Source organism: Pseudophryne corroboree, chromosome 8 (assembly GCF_028390025.1).
Source record: "Pseudophryne corroboree isolate aPseCor3 chromosome 8, aPseCor3.hap2, whole genome shotgun sequence".
In the NCBI taxonomy this organism is placed as follows: domain Eukaryota; kingdom Metazoa; phylum Chordata; class Amphibia; order Anura; family Myobatrachidae; genus Pseudophryne; species Pseudophryne corroboree.
This window is the reverse complement of record NC_086451.1, coordinates 303,720,981-303,744,179: the sequence shown is the minus strand read 5'-3', so window position 1 is coordinate 303,744,179 and position 23,199 is coordinate 303,720,981. Positions and strand designations below refer to the sequence as shown.

At 42.0% G+C, this 23,199-nt stretch overlaps 1 protein-coding gene and 1 pseudogene across 2 annotated transcripts in view; one reads left to right on the top strand and one right to left on the bottom strand.

Annotated features, from left to right (window-relative positions):
- IL1RAPL2 (interleukin 1 receptor accessory protein like 2) overlaps window positions 1-23,199 on the bottom strand; it is a 1,679,520-nt gene that overhangs the window by 1,128,871 nt on the left and 527,450 nt on the right. The window lies entirely within an intron of this gene.
- LOC134950049 (5S ribosomal RNA) lies at window positions 301-419 on the top strand (annotated as a pseudogene).

The following is a 23,199-nucleotide window of genomic DNA, read 5'->3' as shown; positions in this document are numbered from 1 at the left end:
GCCAGTCAATCTGACCTATACCTAGTTGCTGACAATTTTGATAATTCTGTATTTGATACCAGAGGATATCTGTCATCATTTTTTCACTCAGTCTCCTCTTCTCTCTTCCCCCTCTCTCTCTTTGTTCCTTTCCTCCTTATACATCTGCGGACTCTTCATCCATGATCCACAGGTTTATCCTGTGCGTAACATAGACAGCAGATCCGCCCATTTTTTCTGTCTCCCTCACCCTATACCTTTTTCCCCTCCCTCAATTTAGGTGCATTCTCATTGGTGAGTCGGCCACAAGGAGGCCCGAGAAATTACTACCATACCCCACTGACAGAGCCCGATCTCGTCCGATCTTGGAAGCAAAACGGTGGTGGGCTGGGTCAGTATCTGTGAGGGTGACCCCCAGAGAATACCCGGTGTTGTAATTCGTGACCTTCTCGACTCTAAACCAACAGCAGGATCACCACTTTCTCCTTCAATCATTTCTTTTGCCCACCTTCCATACCGTCTCTCTTGATATGTCATAGATTCAATTGGTCCAATACCAATAAGGATCTATACTCCTCCTAACATCTTGGTACATTGACCCTCTGAGGTCCTATTAATACAAGCAGAGCTTGTGCTGGTTGGATAGGAACAGGATGTAGAGCAATAGTGTCTACATCCCTCCTGGAGTCTACCAATATAGACTAACCAGAACATTTCCAATTTTCTTTAAAGATTGTAACACTGGTTGTGGCCTATACACACCCCAACCTGTACAGTTTGATCAGCCACATCAACAGATATGGCATCTTTCAGAGAAGCTGGTGGGCTGAATCATAATTGTATGTAGCAATACAGAATGTAAATGAATTAATTGTGGTGGATAACACAAGTGTGGATTTTTTCTTAGAATAATTAAAAAATAAAAGTTATGTCTTAATATCTTCATATTAACATATACATATAAAAAAAGAGTGCACCCACACAAGAGTCTTCTGTATTTTCCTCTTTACCTTCTCTTCATTTGAAGATGAAATATCAGTACTCTTCTCATCATCCTACCTTTCCTCTTGATCATATAACCCCACTAATGAGTAAAAAGCTCTGTCTCCTATGCGCATCCCAACCTTAACTTAAATCTGTAATCTCTCTCTCTTTCTCCTGGTATCTTTCCTTCACTTTTCAAGCATGCAGTGTTTACTCCCAGTCTGTACAACACAATTCTGACTGTAACTCTCTCTCAAACTACAAGTCTATCACTCAGCTACCATGCACCTCCAAGCTACTTGAGAGACTCGTCTCACACACTTTCTTAACTCACACAATTTATTGGACCCACTTCAGTCAGGCTTCTGTCCCCAACACTCCATAGAGACTGCACTGACTAAAGTAATGAATGAGCTGGTCACTACTATGTCTAAAGGCCATTACTTCTTATTCTCCTAGATCTCTCTGCTGATTTTTGACACTATTGACCACTCTCGTCTTATACAAATAATACAATCTCTAGGTCTTCATGACACAGCCCTTTCTTGGTTCACATCCTACATCTCTAACTGATCTTTCAGTGTCCACTTCTCTGAATCCACCTCCTCTTCGCTACCTTTATCAGTTGAAGTACTGCACGGCTCTATCTTAGGTCCCCTGCTTTTCTCCACCTATACCACATCTCTAATTAGATCTTTTGGATTTCAGTATCTTCTGTGCGCGGATGATACTTAAATCTATCTATCCTCCTCAGATTTGTCTCCATCTGTATTAGTCTGTGTCACTGCATGCCTTTCTGCCATTTCTTCTTGGATGTCATCTCACCACCTCAAACATATTTCCAAAACTGAATTAACTATATTTCCACTGACCAATAGTAGTTGCCAACCTGATATCTCTATCACTGTTGAGAACTCGACAATCAATCCTTCCTCACTAGTTCGCTGCCTAGGTGTCATCCTTAATTATTAACTGTGTTTGTTCCCCACATTCAATCTGTCTCAAAATCATGTTACATGCATCTAAAAAACATATCCAAAATACGACCATATCTTACACAAGACTCTGCAAAAACTCTAATCCATGCTCTCGTAATCTCTCACATTGATTATGATAATAGTCTTCTTACTGGTCCTACCAAAAAGAGACTCTCCCCACTACAATCCATTCTGAATGCAGCTGCAAGGCTAATCCTCCTTGCTAAATGTTCCTCTTCTGTGGATCCACTTTGTAAGTCCCTCCGTTGGTTACCTGTATTCTACAGTATTCATTATAAAATACTTTTACTCACACACAAGGCCATTAAACAAACTACACCAACATACTTCTCTTCATTTATCTCAAAATATCTCCCAACCCGACCTCTTCGCTCTTCACAGTATCTGCATCGCTCATCCACACTCATTATTCACTATAGTTCACGATTACATTACTTTCTTGTGGCTGCACCCACTCTATGGAATGTCCTCCCATGAACAATAAGACTCTCCTCTAGTCTCCAAACCTTCAAGTGTTCCCTGAAAACTCCTCTCATCAGGCAAGCTTTTCAAATTCCGGAAATTCCTATCCAATTGCATCCCCAATGTACAGTCCACTCATATCCTCGCATATTTTCTCTTTCTTCACTGTCCCATCCTCCTGATCCCAGGCCAACATTGCTGTGTGACCATATCATACAGCCCACCAAGAACATTTGCAATCTGATGGACCATTATGCAATGAATAACATCGGCCCTTGTGTATCAATGCCTATTTCCCTATAGATTGTAAACTTGCAAGCAAAGCTTCCTATCGCTATGACTGTGTGTTATTACCCAGGTTTTTTTTATCACTGTTGTTTCCAATTGTGAAGCACAATGGAATTTTCTGTGCTATATAAGAAACTTAATAAATAATAATAAATATCTTGGGCTTGAAGAGGAACAGTGTCCTGTAATTTAAACTGGATCTTGCTGACTTTCTTGATGTGCTCTGGTGTGTCCACTGGCAGTCTGGTGGGAGAAACCCCCAAACTGATGCCACAGTTTTCAGAAGGTGAGTTGACCTAGGTCCCAAAAGGCTGCAAGGGGTTGAAGGGTCGGCACCAGGGGGTCAGCATGGGACACCAGATGAAAACATCTTAAAACATCTATTCACATCTCCTATCCTCAAGAAACAATCTCTTCTCCAACTGCCACCTAATTTCTCCTCTCCTCTTTGCTTCCAAGCTACTTAAGTGGCTTATGTAAAATAGCATATCCTAATTTCAACTGACTTCATTCTCAACTCCCTCAGGCTTCTGTCCTCAACACACCACCAAGATCTTTAGAATGTAAGCTCTCATGAGTAGAGCCCTCTTCCCTCATGTGCTTATCCTTTTCTTACTTTAATAATCCTCAACTGCCCAAATCCTGCAGTTTTCGGCCACCTTGATACTTATCTCAGTGTCATCTACTGATGTAGTTATGTTTAGTTACCCTGTACTTGTCCCATATTGTCTTCAACTGTAAGTCACTGCTTTCCTGTTTTGATTATGTGCATATGTACTCTGTAATTGGGCGCTGCAGAACCCTTGTGGCGCCATATAAATAAAGGATAATAATAATAATAATAATAATAATAAAGTCACCAATGAGCTCTACCCATGGCTAAGCTGAAATGTCCCTTTGCTCTGCTCATCCTCCTTGATCTTTCTGCTCTTTTCAACACAACAGGCCACCTTCTTTACTTGGCCTTCACAACACTGTACTGTCATGATCCCTACCTGTGTCTACAAATGCACCTTCAGTGCCTCTACACCTTTATTACTATTTTTTCCATAGGTTCTATACTTGGTCCTCACCAACCTTCCCTTAATACAAACCACCCTAAATTCTGCAGCAAGATGAATATTCCTCTCTTGCTGGGCCACATCAGTGCCATCAGTCTACATATCTCAACACTGGTTCTTATAAAAAAAACTACAGAATTCAAATCAACTATTCACCCTGACATTCAAAGCCTTTCCAAATGCCACCCATTCATGCATCTCTATGTCCGTAGGTACTAGACCAAACTCTGACTTGGGCCTCTCCTTGCCTCCCCTCTGAAAATCATTTCTCACAATCACCTTAGAGACTTTCCCTTTTGCTGTGCCTTACCAGATAACTTTTAAGTCAGGCATGGTTCCTAAGTTAAATTAGCTAATACAAATTCACAAAATTTGCACAAATGTTATACTAAAATGTAGGTGGATCCCATCAGATCTCTTAGAAGTCACATCTGTGCCAAAACCCTGCTATAGCAGTAGGAGGCAGAGCTTAGTTTGTACATATTTTGTATAAATGTATGGAACACAGCTGCAAATTAGTTTTTGAAATGAGGTTGACAATGATGTGCTAAAATGCTGTTTCATATGATAATGCAAACTTACAGAATGTCTTTTAATTTTATTCCACTGTGGGTTGCAATGCTTTTCAAGAGAAGAGCCACAGACAAAAATTTAAATATGAATGACAAAAAAATGAACATAGAAACCTTGAATTTAAGACAGATAAGAACCACTTGGCCCATCTGGTCTGCCCTAAACACAGGTACATGCACACACTTTTATACTAGGATTATGTTGTTGTTTTTTTGGGGAGCTAATTAACTTACCAGTATATTTTTTGGATTGTGGGAGGAAAACGAAGTACCAGGAGGAAACCCACGCAAGCATGGAAAGAATAAATAAACTCCACACACTCATGGTGGGAATCAAACCCATGAGATCATAAAAACTTAGACCATAGAATAAAAGGGATATTAATTGAATGTCAACATTCAGGAACGGCACTATACCCAGAAGAGCTTACAATCCATTAGATTTGTCCTGCGAGAATTGCAATTTAGATAGATAGGCTGGTAACAAGATCAACAAGAACATTTTTTCCATTTCTATGTATTAATAATAAGGATGCAACATACAATTTTTCACACTTTAGACAACAAATGAAGACATTTATCAATATTGAAGGATTTAGGCCACATCAAGATCCTGTATTTCAAATTTCTGAAAAAGACATAAATATTGTACAATTGTGAAATGCAGTTTTCTGGTGCATCTAGTTGGCACTGTGTCAAGCTGGCATTTCTAGGCTAATGGTATTTTCAGATAAATTTGGCTGTTCTGTAACTCACTCTTGAATAATATACAACAAAATGCTGAAAAGGTAAGTGTGTAATGTCATATTACAGCGCATTTAAAGCTTAATTATGCAATGATACAGTTCAATGGCTTATAAAGTTTTTTTGAATAATAAACACAACATATTCTCATTAGAAATTCAGCTACTTGACTAAAAGGAGATGGTCTGTCAATCATGATAATGAAAAACTAAAAAAAAATAGCAAAAAGTGCCATTTGCTATGAGTAAACTGATGAAAAAGTAGAGTGGAAAGCTAACAAGCCGGGGAAATGCTACAGAGAGCAGAAAGAAATACTACTGTCCAGGGCTTGGGTATATTAATCAATATTAAACCTTCTGTGCATTACCCCACACTTGGGCACAGAAATGGGCATGTCCATATACTAAGGACGCCGGAGAGAAAGAAGCATTGTGTTGTGTTGCACCATATGTTCAGAGGCCGCATGTTGAAGGTTGTGCCTCCATGGAGAGCCCCTGGGTTCTAGTGACCAGAGATTAAGGTGCTCAAGTAACAGAAACAGCACAGAGCACGCCTCTTAACACCAAGAGCCAGATGAGGACCCAATAGCTCCCGGGGCTGAGACCACGACCCAGGCTGTGTACTGCACCTCCTCAGCACCTACTCCTGGCTTCAGAGCTGTCCCTAGGCACAGGCAAACTGGGCAAATGCCTAGAGGCATTCATTTCAAGCATAGGGCTGGTTAAGAGGCAGCTTGACAAAGCTTGTGAAGTGGCGGGATAGGACGTGAGGCATAATATGGTGCAGTGGGCATTACACTGTGGGGCACAATCTGGTGCAGAGGGCATTACTTTTTGGGGCATAATATGGAGGAGTTCATTACTGTGTGGGGATGAATATGGTGCAGAGGGCATTACTCTGTGGGGCACAATCTGGTGCACAGGGCATTACTTTTTGGGGCATAATATGGAGTTCATTACTGTGTGGGGATGAATATGGTGCAGAGGGCATTACTGTGTGGGTCATAATATCTTGCAAGCGGCATTACTGTGTGGGGCATAATACTGTATAGTGCACAGGGCATTACTGTGTGGGGTATAATATGGTTCAGAAGGCATTACTGTGCTGGGCATAATATGGTGCAATGGGCATTACTGTGTGACATAACATGAATAAGGTACACTATCGTGTGATGTAATGTAAACAAGGTTGCAACACTGTGGCATAATTTAAATTGCGGGTACTATTGTGTGGCCACGCTCCTTCCCAGAAAGACCATGCCCCTATATTGGAGGAGCATGCTGTCCCTATTTAAAATGTGGTGGGGTGGGTGTACCAGAAATGACTATTTTCAACATGGATTTTTGAGAACCTGACTATTAAGTGGCAGATGCAGATTGCAATTTCTATACATCTGCATTTTGAGCACAGAACTGAACACAGATTTCCAGTCATATCCAGAGCTTTACCCTCCTTTATGAGCAGACCTCCGCCATCTTTACTCTTGGTTTAATACCAGTAACCATCATCAATGTGCACTTGCACATTCCCTATCCTTGGTACAAAAGATAAGTCCATAGACAGTTATTCTCTGAACCCAACACTGAATCAAAAACTTGTATTTTTCTGTAAATCACAGTTATCATTACTACTAATAATGTTTGATGTGTTAGACAGATGAATCATGAATTCAAATGCCTGTGCAGCTGCCCAGAGGACCCACATAAACCCACTCGTCAGTCTAGAGATTTAACCTTGGTCAGTTAGTGAATCTTCTAAATTCCTACCTAAGCATGTTTGTGACAGCCGTCAATTCAGAAACAGTTTATCAGAAAGGAAAGATGACAGGAAAATGCTGAGTTGATATGACAGTGATGATACAAATGTGTTAAGGCATGCATCCCTGGAGGAAATGTGTCTGTAATGTACCAGATGGCCAGTGGTCAGGGGGAAAGGTTAAGGTATAAGCTGGTGAACTCAGGCGCACCAATTACTGTAAATAAAAACAATAATAAAATGCGTTATAGGCCCTGCCTTGTCTTTTTGTATTTGTCTTCTTATGCTGTCTAATGTGCCAGTAGCTGAATGCTATTTATTTCTCATACACCATAAGTTTAGAAAATATCTGGCACTTAAAACTTTCAATTTACAGCAAAAACAGAGATTTGTATTGCCAGTAGTCGAAGGTAAATGACCACAATAATTTGCTACAAAACTGTAAGGCTCAACTCACTGCTGCACTGAGGAATCTGGACCCCAATGCTCACACATCAATCTGCTTTAATAAAAAGGATCTTTATTTGAATTAATTGGGAAATACTGTATTATTCAATTCAATACTAATCAAAGAGAATGTGTGAGTCAATAGTAGTATTGAATTTCTTACAGGCGCTTTCCTCCCCCCTTCCATCACTCCTATTTAAGATGCAGATCTAGGTTAATACGAGTTGGGCTGAAAATGCTGACGGCTTCCAGGTAAGTAATTTTACCCCTAATCCCCAGCTCCCGCAGCCTAATCCTAACCACCCCCACCCCTACAGCCTAACCGTCCGGCTAGAACCTAGACAGTCATACTCACCACAGGGATCCATCAGCATTCTCAGCGTTGGAATTCTGGTGTCGGGATTTTGACATCCGGGATATGGCTGCATCCCATTAATACATATTAATGCCAAAATCCTAATATAAAACACTATACAGTACAAATGGAACGTCTAAAGAATAATATAAATTAAATATTTTAACTGTAACGAAGCAATCACAAAGAGAACTGTTCTAGAATGGGAAAAGAGGCCAAAAGCAGTCAACACCTTTATATATATCCTGTTTTTCTACAGTAAAGCTTAAAAAGTTGCCTAAAACTGGCAAATTTCCAATTTAATTGTGGAAAGAATTGAGGATTTCTTATGATTTTCTCCCTATTCTTAGCGGCAGTAATTATATATGGCAGGTATAAGAGCATTTGAGTGTTTCAGTAATATAATAAGCATGTCTTTCCAGATTAAATATTAACCTACAGTAAAGCTTGCTCTGTGTCTCAGTCATGTCACACTCTGTATCACTTTTACATGAATTTGGGGATTACTTGGTTTCCAAGAGGTGGTTAGCGTTAACTCAATAAATACTGGAAGGTTATCAAGGACAGAGCATTCAGAAAATGAGTCTCAAAAATCTTGGTGCTCTGAAAACGTGGGCGAGTTAGAAACGCTTGATGAGATAATTTGAATGATAATTAAATTTACATCAATTGCTTCTAGGGTTGGAAAGCCCAAGAGACCTTCACTGTAAATATGTTACTGGCTGATTGTGACAACTGCAATTAGTAAATAACATTGAACATACGTCCAAGTGCCCCATCAGATATTTCCATGTTCAGTTTGCAGCAATTAATGCTTAATTGTTTCTATGCTGTGCTGCATCGATATAGAATACATAAGTATCAATAGCAGATATCCATTCAGTAGATAAATGCATTTTGTCTACCAAAAAAATGATGAAATGTCTACAATTCCCCTCTTCGAATTTCATTATTGCCAAAACTTGAATTACACACACAATATTCCATACAGCGGTATAGGCAAAGTACACTACTATCACCAGCATGGAATATTCAATTAACAAAGTAGTAAGAACGTAAGGTCTACAGTAATTCATGTCTGTACGCAATGCTGATGTACACACAACTAATCGATTATCAGTAGTTTGCGCATGCACGACAACCGCACTGTGGGGGTCATTCAGAGTTGTTCGCTCGCTAGCTGCTTTTAGCAGCCGTGCAAATGCTAAGCCGTTGCCCTCTGGGAGTGTATTTTAGCTTAGCAGAAGTGCAAACGAAAGGATCGCAGCGTGGCAACAAAAAAAGATTGTGCAGTTTCTGAGCAGCTCCAGACCTACTCAGTGCTTGTGATCACTTCAGACTATTTAGTTCCTGTTTTGACGTCACGAACACGCCCTGCGTTCGGCCAGCCATGCCTGCATTTCCCCAGGCACACTTGTGTTTGTATCTTACACGCCTGCATTTTTCCACACACTCCCAGAAACGCCCACTTCCTGTCAATCACTCTGCGATCAGCAGTCTGACTGAAAAGCTTCGCTAGACCTTGTGTGAAACTACTTCGGTTGTTGTGAAAGTACGTCGCGCGTGCGCATTGCGCCGCTTACGCATGCGCAGAAGTGCCGCTTTTTTGACTAAAAGCTGCGCTGAGAACAAAAACAGCTAGTGAACAACTCGGAATGACCCCCTGTGTACTCACCATGATACCCTTGCTACTCTGCTCTTGGGGAGGTAACAGGGAGTGGTGGCAAAAATGCAGGTGTGCAAAGGCCATTTTGGGGGAGTATACGGGCCTTCAGATGCAATCATGTACGCAGAGAAACATGGGCCAGCGTCGCTACTGCTGTTGCCAGTCTGCGTGACCATAGACTGACTCGAGGAGTCGATGCTCCTTATTGCGTCCATGCTGCGAAAGTGTACTCCAGTTGCTAAGGACTTTGCAATGACTCCGATGGGTGTCTACATTATTTTCTGATCAGCAGCTTGACTTGTGATGATCAGGAAGTCCATAGCCTGAAGAACCATAGCTGCGTTGGAAAGTGCACACAAACATGAATTAGGCTCATAATCTTCTCAGAAAAAAAAAATCTTAGCACATGAAACCTAGAGGACACAAATAAACAGTGAGAATACCATCCAATATACAGAACAGAAAGTATTGTTATGCTGGTCAATACCAAGAAATAGGTAAAAAAAAAAATGTTTTAATCTCCATAAAAATGAAGGACAGTATATTTAATGTGGGTTTTGAGATGTGAAGCTGTTGCCCATAACAACCAATCAGATTCTACTTATTTAACTAGGTACACACTATACAATTATCTGGCAGATCTAGTTGGTTGGAATGAAAATCTGGTAATGGATGTGAGCAAATTACAATCTGTCTTTTGTTTCCAAACACTGGAAAACGAACAAAACCTGTTGTTCATACAAATTGGTTAAACACAAATGTAACCAACTTGGATGAACAACTGTTTTTGACAGTTTTGCAGTGTTTGGAAACAAATGATAGATTGTAATTTGCTCACGTCCATTACCAGATTTTCATTCCAACCAGCTAGATCTGGCAGATTATCTGCCAAATAATTGTATAGTGTGTACCTAGCTTAAATCTAAGCACCTTTTAGAAGATAAAAGCAAGAATCTGGTTGCTATGGGCAACATCTCCACTTTTGTAAACCAGCACTTTAGTAAATATACCCCTTGGACTCTTGGATTTTCCAGTTGAGGTGTGAATATTTTTAGTGAGGCAATTCACTAAATATAAAAAAGCAAGTAAATAAAGATTCTCAAGATTGTATCATATCAAAATGGCTCTTAAACTGGTTCTAAACATTAGGAAATGTCCATTAAATTCGAAAACTTTGGATTCAAATTTTGAGTAAGATTCGAGCAAGTCAAACACGTTTGACCAGGTTCAATCTGTATGGCTATATTGTATATTATTTTCCCTCTCAAACTAATGTTCTTTTTTTGAATTTAAAAAAGGCTATAAAAATCTATTTAAGCAAGAACAAACAATATTTTATAGTTTATGTTTTTATGAACCGAGTTCTTGGAAGCATAAACATAATGGCAAGCCGTGCCCGCAGCACTCGAATCAAACAGAACCACAGACCAATTTGATTTTATAAAATATCTAACTATTTAATAATTGAAGCATCACTTCCAAGGGGCAATCATTTCTAAACTGGGGCTATCATTAATAGTCTGTTCAGAGTAGAAAAGTAAAACTGAAATGCATTAAAGGAAATGAAATAAGAAAAAAAAATAGTACAATTGGCATGAAAAACTAAATTTTCCACCATAAAGCTGCTGAGCAAACCAAATCATTACAACCTTCATGTTTAAGCAATTAAATTATTTACACCTGGGGGAAAACACTTAATAAACACATAAATGTGTGTTTAGATTCACCTTCTCAGCAGGCTTTTCTCATTTGGCGTTGATGAAGGATATTGAGGAAAAGCTGTACTAAACATTCCAAAACAAAATTGAAATCTATACTTTATAGGTTTTTATAGGTTTACAGCATGTGAATTAATGAGTAATTTATTAATTTATCTCAGATTACAGTATATTCTGGATTATTTGGATTGAGGTTGAAATTCTATTTTTTAACAAAATATATAAATTGTTTTTTTCCCTTTAAGAAAAACTCCCAATGTGTACATGAAGAACCCTGAAATACCAATGACACATAATATATACTATATATTATTTAAATTGTAAGCAGCCTCCCAAAGTTAAAGGTTATGAGGCAGTGATTTGTATACCAGTGGGTTTAAAGGAGATGTCCACAATCCAAATCCATATGCTACAGTTGATAATAAAATGATCTGCAAACTCTAAAGGTGCATACACACGGAGAGATTTTGACTATGAGAGATTTTGACTAACTTTTCCCTTGAACTGGCAGTAGGAGATTTTGACTAACTTTACCAGAGATTTTGTCTAACTATGCAAGAGATTTTGGCTATGGGAGATTTTGGCTATGGGAGATTTTGACTATCTCATTTAAATAAGGGGATGAGTGTCATATATAGGACGATTTTACAGGGTGGCTGGTATTTAAATAGCTAAAAGTTAAAAAAATAATTTGCGTGGGGTCCCCCTCCTATGTAAAACCAGCCTCGGGCTCTTTGAGCCAGTCCTGGTTGTTAAAATACAGAGGAAAAAATGAGTAGGGTTCCCCCATATTTAGACAACCAGCACCGGGCTCTGCGTCCGGTCCTGGTTTAAAAAATACGGGGGACAAAAGACATAGGGGTCCCCCGTATTTTTTAAACCAGCACCGGGCTCCACTAGCCAGGGAGATAATGCCACAGCCGGGGGACACTTTTATATTGGTCCCTGCGGCCGTGCCATTACCCCCCCAACTAGTCACCCCTGGCCGGGGTACACTGGAGGAGTGAGGACCCCTTAAATCAAGGGGTCCCCCCCTCCAGCCACCCAAGGGCCAGGGGTGAAGCCCGAGGCTGTCCCCCCCATCCGTGGGCGGTGGATGGGAGGCTGATAGCCTTTCAATAGTAATATTGTTCTTTACAGGTGGCCTACAGGTCCCAGCAAGCCTGCCCCAGCATGCTGGCACTTGGAGAACCACAAGTGCCAGCATGCCCGGACATAAAGGGCCCGCTGGCACCTGTAGTCCACCTGTAAAGAAAATATTGGAAAAAAAACACGACACATTCTTTAAAAAATCCTTTATTAAACTGGGTCTTCACCTGGTGGGCGGCGGCTGCTAAGCTCTTTTGCATAGCCGCCGCCCATCCAGGACTTCCACGACGTCTTCACCTGGGAGGCGGCGGCCTTTAAGCTCTTTTGCATGGCCGCCGCCTTCCCAGGACTTCCAGCATCTTCACCTGGTGGGCGGCGGCTGCTAAGCTCTTTTGCATAGCCGCCGCCCATCCAGGACTTCCACGGCGTCTTCAGTCTTCAGGTGCTCTTCTCCGCTCCTCCTCCGCCGTCGGACTGAAAGCCGCTGCCTCGCGCTGACTTATATAAGTCAGCGGGAGGGGGCGGGGCGATGACGCGACGAGCCGTGATTGGCTCGCGGCGGCCATCTTGAATTTCAAAAATGACGCTGAGGCGCCATTTTTGAAACTGGTACCGCTCCGCTGCCAAACTCTGCAAGATAAAGGTAAATTTCCCCCGCCCGCACCGCTGCCGCAACCCGCCGCCGCCCGCACCGCCGCCGCCCACACCGCAACCCGCCGCCACCCGCACCGCCGCCGCAACCCGCCGTCGCCCACACCGCCACCGCAACCCGCCGCCGCCCGCACCGCCGCCACAACCCGCCGCCGCCCGCACCACCGCCGCCTGCAACATCGCTATCGCTGGGAAAAATCGCTGGCCTCTTAAAGTATTAGCGATTTTGACTAACTTTTGCAGCGACATAGCCAAAATTGACTTGCCTGCACTGACTATTTTTCCCAGCGATAGCGACCTAGCGGGGACGCGCACCGCTATCGCTGCCTGTATACACACGGAGCGATCTGCACTAACTTTCTGAGCGATTTTGACTATATAGTCAAAATCGCTCAGTTATATCGCTCCGTGTGTATGCACCTTTAGAGCACATATTCTGTTGCTTTATGATTGAAAACAGCATGTCAATACTTTTTTGGACCACAAGGTTCTCATCCAGGCAAGAAATTTTGCTTGTGATGCTCCAAATTTAACACCTAGGGTAAGATGGAGACTTCTGTGGACAGTATAGACAACACAGTATAGATGACAGGTACTGTGTAGCTAGTATTTTCCCATGTGGATTTTTTAGTAGTTTTCATTTGGCAAGCAATGAAAGAAAGCTTTGGTACATCTGTAAATGGTAGATTCCATTAAGTGCAGCCTTGTGCAAGGTGCTTCTGTGCACATTTCCGGATATGACGTACGGGTTGGGTTTGGCTGACACGACACCCACACTGGGATCCCGGCTGTTAGGTGGCCGGCGGAGAGGGGCTTGCCACAGGTTCTATTCCCACTCTATGGTTGTCATGTACACCCACGAGTGGGAATAGTCCCTGTTGGTCAGCTAGCCACCCGCAAGATATTCAGGGTTCGGGATCCTGGCGTCAGTATTGTGACATCCTGACGGTACAGCACAAAATTGTTTATTTTTGCTTGCAGTTCATGTTTAGTGCCACTAATACTCCACAGGAATAAATTGCTGTAGTCTCTAGTCTAAAGAGACCTCACTTGTAATTGAACTGACTCCTCAGTGTTAAGTGTTACCCGTTTTAAAGTGAGCTACAGCATTGTTTCAACAAAGTAAAAAACTGACAGTAGTTTGGGCTGCCTGCCAAATCCTATAAGTGATACAGCTGAGATCAGAGAACACGGGTGTGATATGGAAGGTCGACCACACTTAGGTCGACAGTGTCTAGGTCGACCACTATTGGTCGACATTAACTAGGTGACAGAGATTCTAGGTCAATAGGGTTTCTAGGTCGACAGGTCAAAAGGTCGACATGAGTTTTTTTATTTTTTGGGGTGTAATTTTTTCCCTACAGTGACCGGGAACCCCAACTAGTGCATTGTGTCCCCTCGCATGGCTCGCTTCTCTCACCATGCTTCCGGCAAGGTTACTATTCCCAATCGTAGTCCACGTGGATCGTTAAGTATGAAAAAGTTCAAAAAAAAGAAAAAAATTGTGTAAAACTCAGGTTGACCTTTTGACCTGTCAACCTAGAACTTGTCAACCTAGAGACCCTGTAGACCTAGAAACCCTGTCGACATAGTTACTGTCGACCAATAGTGGTCAACCTAGACATTGTTGACCTAAGTGTGGTCTACCTAGAGACCGGATACCGAGAACACATATTGCTATCTTTTCAAATTCACTTGTTACATGTTTGTTGATAGCTCAGCGCACGAGCAGATGTTGCAGATTATTTTAATGTTAATAGTTCTATTTTCACCATAACAACAACAAAATACAACAGTAATTTGTTCCTCCTTTTATTATAATTGGGCAGGAGGGATTTATATCAAATGCATGTAAGCTCTTCTCAATGAATCACATACTATCTTCTCATCTCTTGCATAGTTTGCACAATGCAACACTTTTAAAGCGCATTGTTGGTCTTACCTTACACATTAAATAATCTAAGCACAGATTTGAAGACTCCGTCAAATTCATTATGAGTTCTCTATTTGACTACATTGACCTTTAGCACAAACCCTTAGAAAGATATAATAACTAGTTACAGATAGGTTTCATAGAGAGCAAAAAAATACAGAACCAAACTATTTTTGTGCTAATTATTTTTGAAAGGCACATTGGCCTCTGTTATTGTGACAGTTCTAGGCTTAGTAGCACCTTTGTTAATGAGAAAACAATGTGCTTCTTACCTATGAGAATAATTATAATTTAGCTCGTTAGCATTTGTTAATTGCAGTGCACAAGACCCAAAATGCTGAGCTGGTCCTTGTAGGCAAGAAAGTATCCCTGATACACCTAGTACACAAAGCCTGTGCATGTTTCATATATCACATGCAGTGATAATAAACCTAAAGGGAATCTTACTGGTTATTTTGTAAAAGTTATTTTCTGCATTTAGCGGTACGTACTACAATTTCAGGGCATTTTACACATTGCTAAAATATTTGATTTTTTTCATACCGTAGTTTCACATTCAGATAACACAACAACATAACAAAGTAACATGAAGCCAATACAATACACTGCTGGAAGTTTAATATTTAATGGGTCGGATGTAATGGAGTGCAAGAAGGCCGGAGCTCCGAGACTCCAGCCGAACACGTACGTTTTTTTAAAGCAGCAAACATTTACAAGGCTCCCTGTGAGACCCCATGGGGTCTCACTTTTCGGCTGCCACAGACAACAAAGAGGCCAGAAAATCTTTCTCATCAGAAGGAGATCCTGGCTTCGTCCACACCACACCTCCACCCGGTACAATTGTGGTGACATGAGTCCGTTTTGGCAGCAGACTTGCAATCGTTAACAGCCTGCTGACGATCACAGTACAGATCTGGTGCATGTGCAAAGTATCAAACATCGGAACTTTGGTGCATACACCACACATCGGTCAGGCCCATGGGCAGTAGAACCACTGTGTTCCATGCACCAAACCCCTTACTTTGGAAGATATTCATTCTCCTTGGTCCCAAAATCTTGCACGCCTTTTCACCGTCATGTCCAAAAATTTACTAAGAATGGTGATGCAAAGTGGAACATAATTAAGTCCCATTTCCACTTACAGCTGAAGGTGGCAGGACTGGGTTATGTTGGGGCAGTTAAAGATAGGAAATGTTCAATTAAGATGTATTGAAGGAATAATAATCTGCGCACAGTTGTAAATATGCCTATTTTCCTAAGAATTATTTGCACCAGGGACAGGGTTGGTGTAAATGTGTGCTGATAATGATGATCACTATAAAACCAAGCATACGGATAGGGGCAGACCAGACGCAAAGATACATGAAACTTTGCAAATGAGCAAATATTTGCATTTCGTTCTGTGTGTGCAAATGCAGGAATAATTACAGCAAATTTGCATTTAACTTTGCATTTGCCCCATAATTAGCTTCTAGCAAAGAGCAATGGACAAAATTATATTTATGTCAATTTATGTACTGTACATAGTGATGCATTGGATCAAAAGAGTGATGGTAGAGTATTGCCCATGAAATACCGACGCAACGTCACCCCGCCCAGTGAACTACTCTGCCTGTGAATCAGGCAGTGGTGTACGCACATGTGAGATGCCGTCGCATCTCACTGTGTGTGTTCATTGGCAGTGCGGCTTCTGCGTGTTCGCACACTGCGGCGGGATTCAGTATGCAAACACATTTGCACCTGCATTCCATGCTGAATTATGCCCATGGTACAAAGGCTTTAGAATTACATTAAGTTGAAAAACATACAGAAATAATTAAGAACAACTAAACATAGAGAGCACAATAAGCATTATGTGATACATTTTTTATTCTATCCACAAGCGTACCAGATGAGGCAGCCATGTTGGGAGCACTGCGAAGGTCATGCTGTGTGAGATAAGCCATATATGGACCCGAGGCACATATGGGAAAACTGACATGTGTATAATAGTATGATACAGTATATCCTGTATGAATAGAAACATATATAGTACACCCTGCTTATGGAGGAACCATCCGAGGCAGCAGTCTGGGGTGCACTGCGCATTTTGCTGCTGGCAGGGTGTACCACCAGTGGAGGTACAGCATACTGGCATAGCATACAGTGGGGTCGGAAGTACAAGGTAAAAAACAAGGTAATGAAACAGTGAACAGCAAAGTAATACATAGCTTTCACCAGCTCAGGGACTGAGACAGAGAAAAGAAATAAATGGAAACAAAACATTATAATAACACATACAGTATTGTGTAAGTGGGACCAAGTCCAAATCCAGTCCAGACTCCAATCATAAATGCCAACATCCAGGGTTATCAAGTCAGGACTCCTGCGTGCTGCTTAGCCAGGCCCACCCAAAAGAGGGCATGTCCTCAGCAAAAGAGGCGTGGCCTCACGGTAATACCACAATCACAAGCCATGTCTTCCATTTTCATTACTGTGGGAGAATGTCTGCGCTCTTTAAATTTATGTTTATTAAATTTATGTTTGTAAAGAGATACTGAAATAGCTATTCTGGATACTCATCAACAACAGACCAATGGGACTGCCAGGTGAAATGTAAGGAATCAGAAAAATCTGGAATACCATACTATGGGGTCAATTTACTGGAAGGCAAAAATCGCTATTGCTGATGAAAACAGGTATTTTCGCACATTACCCTATAAATCAAAGTGTTCCCATCATTGCTAGTATTACTATATCTGGCACTAACCCCTGCTGGCATTGCAATTCAACATTTTTTGAAGTTATTTACTAGTTGGCAGTGCAGTTGTATGCTGTCTCTGAAAACTTTTAAGTTAACAACTATTGAAAAGGAAGGTCCTATCAAACGGTATCCGGTCAGATCAGAGCTGGCCCTAACCAATATGATGCCCTAGGCAAGATTTTGGCTGGTTCCCCCTAGCACCACCGCTGGTTCCGCCTCTGACCTTGCACCTCTTTCCCAGCACCATCACCCCTCACCCATAGCAGTCCTTATTTTGGCGTTTGTAGCCCCTATATTTTAAATAGGAACAGTTCGCACATTTGGCGCACAGCCCAAAAAGGGGTGTGTTTTTGCTGGCAAGGGGCATGGCCACACAATAATAACCAAAATTCCAATTACGCCACACAGTACTGCAACTTTATTCACATTTGATCATGCGATAGTGTCCATAATTCATATGATAATCCCACAGTAGTATCACTTTACCTTCTAAACGTTACTCCTCACAGTAGAGCCCCTTATTCACATTACATCAGTGGCGTGCGGTGAGGTCATTGGCTGGTGAGGCACTGCAGCCATAATGATCCGCAAAGTCCGGCGATGAACCTTACCGCCACTTGTGATGTCATGGAAGTAGGCTGACAGTGCTTGTCTACTTCTATTTTTCTACTTAAACATTTATTTATTTTTTGAAAATATGTGTTTTAGCTAGCCCTTGAGTTGAAATTGTTGGGGGATTTGGGATCAGAGTTAGGAACCCCTTTTTACACATTACAGGAGACAGTCCCCCTTTTTACACATTACGGCAGACAGCGTCCCCTTTTTTACACATTACGGCAAACAGGGTCCCCTTTTTTACACATTACGGCAGACAGTGTCCCCTTTCTTACACATTACGGCAGACAGCGTCCCCTTTTATACACATTACGGCAGACAGCGTCCCCTTTTATACACATTACGGCAGACAGCGTCCCCTTTTTACACATTACGGCAGACTGCGTCCCCCTTTTTACACATTACGGCAGACAGCGACCCCCTCTTTTTACACATTACAGCAGACAGCGTCCCCTTTTTTACACATTACGGCAGACAGCATCCCCCTTTTTTACACATTACGGCAGACAGCGTCCCCTTTTTTACACATTACGGCAGACAACGTCCCCTTTTTTACACATTACGGCAGACATTCCCCCTCTTTTACACATTACGGCAGACAGCGTCCCCCTTTTTTACACATTACGGCAGACAGCGTCCCGTTTTTTTAAAACATTACGGCAGACTGCATCCCCCTTTTTTTTTACACATTACGGCAGACGTACCCTCTTTTACACATTACGGCAGACATTTCCCCTCTTTTACTCATTACGGCAGACAGCGTCCCCCTTTTTTACACATTACGGTAGACAGTGTCCCCCTTTTTACACATTACGGCAGACAGTCCCCCTTTTTACAAATTACGGCAGACAGCGTCCCCCTTTTTACACATTACGGCAGACAGTCCCCCTCTTTTACACATTACGGCAGACAGTCCCCGTTTTTTACACATTACGGCAGACAGAGTCCCTTTTTTACACATTACGGCAGACAGCGTCCCCCTTTTTTACACATTACGGCAGACAGTCCCCCTCTTTTACACATTACGGCAGACAGCGTCCCCCTTTTACACATTACAGCAGACTGCGTCCCCCTTTTTTACACATTACAGCAGACAACGTCCCCTTTTTTACACATTACAGCAGACAGTCCCCCTCTTTTACTCATTACAGCAGACTGCGTCCCCCTTTTTTACAAATTACGGCAGGCAGCGTCCCCCTTTTTACACGTTACGGCAGACAGTCCCCCTTTTTACACATTACTGCAGACAGCGTCCCCCTTTTTACACATTATGGCAGACAGTCCCCCTTTTTTACACATTACGGCAGACAGCATTTGTGTGTTACTCGCCTTGGGGGGGCCACGATCCAGACACTCTCCTCGGGTGCTGGCAGCTGCGGCGACGCTGGTCTCAGGGGCTGAGTAGGGGCGGCGGGATTTAGGGACAACGGCGGCGGGACAAGGGGAAGGCGCGCCTCACACTCCTTGCATCGGCGGGACAGAGACTTGGGCTCCGGGACAGCTCCCCTCTCGCTCTGCTGACTCCAGCCTGACAGGGCCAGCCGGCAGCTTCCCTCTCCACCGCTGCTGCTGGTCAGTCTTAGCTACAGGGGCATGCTATGGGTTGAAAGCACGCCCCTGCCACTCCCCTGTCAAAGCGGCACTTCCACTAAATGCCGCTTCAGATGCATTTTATAATGGGCTTTTACTGCCCAATTCTTGGTACCGCCTCCACGCTTCCTGCCCTTTGCACTGAGAGCGGGAGGCACCGACAGCGGTGCCTCCTAAACTCACTTAAAAAGAATATTTTACACACTAAAAGAATCATTAAAATAATATAAAGCCTAACGCATATACTTATGACACAGAATATGTGTCATAAGTATTTTCTTTATATTATTTTAATGATTATGACGGGGAGGCACTGCCTCCCTTGCCTCCCCTGACTGCACGTCCCTGCATTACATCACACTGAATTGCTCCTTATTCACATTACACCACACCCTATTGCTCTTTATTCACATTAGACGATACAGTAGTGCCCTTTCTATATGCAACGCCACATAGTAGAGCACCTTATACACATAATGCCACACATTAGTAATGCATTTATACACATAATTCCACACTGTAATGCCCCTTACACATATGAGACACCTTATTAATGTCCTTATAAATATAATGTGCCTTACACATTATGACAACCTTTATTAATACCATTTTACACATAATGTCCCTTACACATATGCTGCACATTATTAATGCCCTTATACACATAATAACACATAGTGCCCCCTACACATCTGCTGCACATTATTAGTGCCCCTATACACATAATGACACACATACAGTAGTACCCTGTTACACATATGCCGCACATTATTAATGCCCTTATACACATAATGACACACATAGTGCCCCTTACACATATGTTGCACATTATTAATGCATTTTTACATGACACACATAATGCTCCTTACACATATTCTGAAAACTACTGCACAACCAACCCACTCACATGCACAAGAGCACTCACACTGCCACTAACATTGGGACCTCTGCTTGGATACAGATGTGTCCTCATAAATCTTGCCTCAATGCTAACGTCGGGCACACCTTTTTTATGAAAATGCATCTTATTTGCATTGCTATGTGGCTAGGATGCACAAGCAGATTCTGCTGATTAAAATGATATGCAGCATGCCTATATACTGTGTGAGACTGTGGCTGTATCAGCATATGAAATGCTACACACAGAATATAGGCATGCCGCATATCATTTTAATCAGCAGAAGCTGCTGATGTCCCTAGGCATGTCAAATGCCCTAGGCAATTGCCTAGTTTGCCTATGGCCGTCTCTGGGTCAGATGGTCAACAATGTTAAGGTCGACACTCAATAGGTCGACCACTATTGGTCAACACTGACATGGTCAACATGGACAAATGGTAGACACATGAAAGGTCGACACATGAAATGGTTGACATGTTTTTTTCTTTTGTTTTTTTCTTTTTTGAAACTTTTTCATACATTACGATCCACGTGGACTACGATTGGTAACAGTAACCTGTGCCGAGCGCAGTGAGGAAACGCGGTGCACTAATTGGAGTTCCCCATCACTTTACGCAGAAAACGACAAAAAAAAACCCATGTCGACCTTTTCATGTGTCGACCATTTTCATGTGTCGACAATTAGTCCATGTCAACCATGTCAATGTCGACCAATAGTGGTCGACCTAATGAGTGTCGACCTTAACTTTGTCAACCATTCATACCAGAACCCTATCAAACGCATGGTATAGTTTACCCACTACCAAAACCATAAAGGAAAACTTAAATAATTCGGAATATTTAATTTCATTAAACAAAAACCTGTAAAAAGTATAAATCAGAGAAATGTTTGGTTTATAGGCCACTCCATTTCATATACAACATGTTCTGTGATAAAGACGCAGCATATGTTTTTACAGGAGCTGTCAGTGACTGTTTAGTAACAAACCATGAAATACTGTATTATTGTCTTCATGGGTGGACATGTTTACACTTATCATGTCAATCCTGCCTGGCACCTGCAGCATGAAGTATAATACAACATGTTCAAAACTATTTTTGAGAAGCCCTTGTAAGTAACTATGAATTAGTATACACTATAATATACGTTGGCACGGCTAGGGTTGTTTGTGAATCCGGACTAGGTTGAGCTGCTGGGTTTTGGCTTGGGACCTAAAGACGGAATTGGGCTGGCTTAATATAGTTTGGCAAAGTTAGAACACCTGACTGGATCCTATATCAGGTGAATTGAGTTGGTGATGTGGTACCAGCTATACTGGAAACTGGAACACTGGGATGATGAGTAGTTACCAGTGCAAAAGCTGGGAAGTTCATAACACTGAGAGTTCACAATCACTGGGATGAGATTAACCAGTGAATCTGAAAATACTGCAACGGATTTGCAGGAGCAGCCTTACAGGAACGCTGGGATAGGCAGTACCAGCGAATTGGGTAATGCTTGGATGGATTGCAGGAGCAGCTTTAAAGGAACGCTGGAATAGGCTGTACTAGAGAATTGGGTAATGCTGCAATGGGTTGCAGGGGCAGCTCTTCTGGAACGCAGGGATTGGCTATACCAGTGAATTGGAAATGCTGCAATGGAGTTGCAGGACAGATCTTCAGGAACACTGGGATAGGCTGTACCCAGTGCCTGGAGCCTGGCCTGGAGCTGAAATTTATGAAAGGCCTATTGTGTGCCGCCACAGGGGGTTTGACCAGCACAGTGCGTGTGTGACTACTGGTATAAGGGTATGGTCAGTGATGTGGGGGTGTGGTCTGCGCTGTGGGGTGTGGCTAGCTGGTGTAGCTACTCACCTACCTTCTACCACCTCATTATCTCACTCGTCTTTGCTTATATGAAGCATACACCCAGTTATATTATTGACCACAAAAAAAATGACATTAAGAATATACAAATTATGGTTTAATAATAAAATGCAACGATTTCGATTTATAAAGTGCTGTTACAGAAGTTTCACCCCTCACGCACAGATAGTTTGCTGTCACACACTGTTCAAACAAATTGTGTTTTTTCTGTGTGTCATAAAAATGCTTAATTCAAAAGTAGAGCAATGTGATAACTTAAAGTTTGTAGTTAAATTGAACAAAACGCATATCCAAATCTTTCCGTATGATAATAACCAAGGCTTACGGGGCAGATTGTATGTCATGTGCACTTGAGTGACACAAAAGATTTTGTGATGATCGTGAGGATGTCGAAGATGATGAGCATCCTGGAAGGCCTTGCAAAAACAAATGTAAATGTAGAAAAAAATTGCGACATTTTGGGACAAATTCAAGAGGATTCACTTTTTTTTAGATAAAGTTATAACCTGTAATGAAACGTGGATCTTCCATTACAATTCTGAGACAAAGCGCCAGTCCATGCGTTGGAAAACACCATCATCATAAAGAATGAAGAAAGCACATCAAAGGAAATCCAAATTCAAAGCTGTTACTTGTTTTCTTTGATACAGATGTGTCTGTTTACAAAAGTCACGGCATAGCGGGTCACATGCATATGCATGCTCTCGCTATGCATTAACTACAATGGGACTAGCGGTGGATGCGTATGCACGTGGCATGTTACTATGCATCCCACTACAGAATGC